We start from the raw sequence: 1,892 nt of genomic DNA on the forward strand, positions 1-1,892 counted from the left end.
GAGCCGAGATCGCGCCATTGCACTCCAGCCTGGGTAACATGAGTGAAACTCCGTCTCAAAAAAAAAAAAAAAAAAAAATACACACAAAAAAAATTAGCAAGGCATGGTGGCGTATGCCTGTAGTCCCAGCTACTCGGGAGGCTGAGGTACGAGGATCACCTGAGCCCAGGGAGGTCAAGGTGCAGTGAGCCATGATTGCACCACTGCCCTCCAGCCTGGCAACAGGGCAAGACCCTGTCTCAACCCCCCCGCCTCCAAAAAAACAAAGAAAACCCAAAAAATATTTCCTTAAAATCTATGAGGTTTTTTTTTTTTTTCACTTTCTTGATGTGTCCTTTGTAGCACAAAAGTTTTTATTTTTGAAGTCCAATTTAACTATTGCTATCTATTGCTAATTAGTATTTTATTTTACTGCTTTGCCTTTACACTTGGCCCTCTATAATCATTTCTCCAGGTGCAGCCAACATGACCTTTATAAAGTGTAAAACAAATCGTACCAGCCCTCTGCTTGTAAAAAACACACCCAAGGAGGAGGTCAAGAAGGAGGTCGAGGCAGCCCTGAGCCGTGATTGCAGTACTGCACTTCAGCCTGGGAGACAGAATAAGATCCTGTCTCTCAAAACAAATGAACAAGCCAACAGACAAACACACCCAAGAAGATTCTGAGGTCCTGCACACTCTGGGTCCCGTCCACCTCTTCAGCATCAGCTCCCAGCCACAGCCACTCCTTCCTTGCTGCCGGTGCTTGAGCTGCTCCAACCTTCTTCTCACAAGGTCCACTTAATTCCAGCTTCAGAGACTTTGTGGTTGCTCTTCCTTTGTAACACTCTCCTCTCTGACTTGCATTCAGCTGCTCCTTTTCATTCTGGACTCAGCTCAAATGTCACTTCCTCCCAGAAGTCTTTCCTAATTTTCCTCTTGGATGTAGCTACTTTACCCTACCAGGATATTCTTTATTCTGTCCCTCTGCTTCATTTCCTTCAGTAGGACTTTAATATGTGACACTATTTTAGTTGTGTATTTACTTACTATCTGCCTTCCCCTGCTAGCTCTAAGTTCCAAAGCACCAACCACCGTCTCTGGCGTCTTCATTACTACATCCTAGTTTTGGGGACGGTACTTGGCATATACTAGGTGTTTATTAAATATTAGTTGAATTAATGAGAAATGTACAGCAGCAACTAGACAGAGTATATTACAGCATGGCATTTCAGAAATCAAAGAAACTTTCCTAAAGCTTAGGACAGGAAAAAACCTTAACCCTTCAGATTTTATTGAGTCCTATCGACATAGTTCACCTAATTTGGAATGCTGACTTCTGACAAGTGGGACTATCAAATCCTCACTTATGGTGTATCCTTATGTATGCTAGGAAAATGCTTCTCAAATTGTAAAGTGCAAACACATTGTCCAAGGATCTTGCTGAAGGGCAGACTCTGATTCAGCAGCTCCACGGTTCTGTACTTCTGCCAGGCTTCCAGGTGATGCCAGTGCAGCTGACCTGGGGACCACACTTTGAGTAGCAAGGGTTGAGGGACAGGAATCCTTAGCTCATATGTGACAGTGTCACGTCACCACCACGCTGAAACTAGAACCGTACTGAGGCTCCCAATGTACAGGGAAGAAGACATTTCAGTCTGTAGTAGCGCAAGGGACCCAATCCAGTCACCACAGCCCCTCCCAACCACTGCTCGAACTCTGTCTATAAACATATTCTTACTAGAATACTTCAGCAGAGAGAAGACCCTCATCATAGGGGCGGAAATAAACCACTGTGCCGTCACATGTCTCAAACTAGGGGCTCTTCCTTGAGTAAATTAACATGTCTTCTCTCATTTTGTATGTTGAAGGATTAGCACCCCATGCCATTCAATTCTTTTTTTTTTGGTGGT

This window comes from Cebus imitator, unplaced genomic scaffold, assembly GCF_001604975.1.
Source record: "Cebus imitator isolate Cc_AM_T3 unplaced genomic scaffold, Cebus_imitator-1.0 Scaffold1, whole genome shotgun sequence".
Lineage (NCBI taxonomy): Eukaryota > Metazoa > Chordata > Mammalia > Primates > Cebidae > Cebus > Cebus imitator.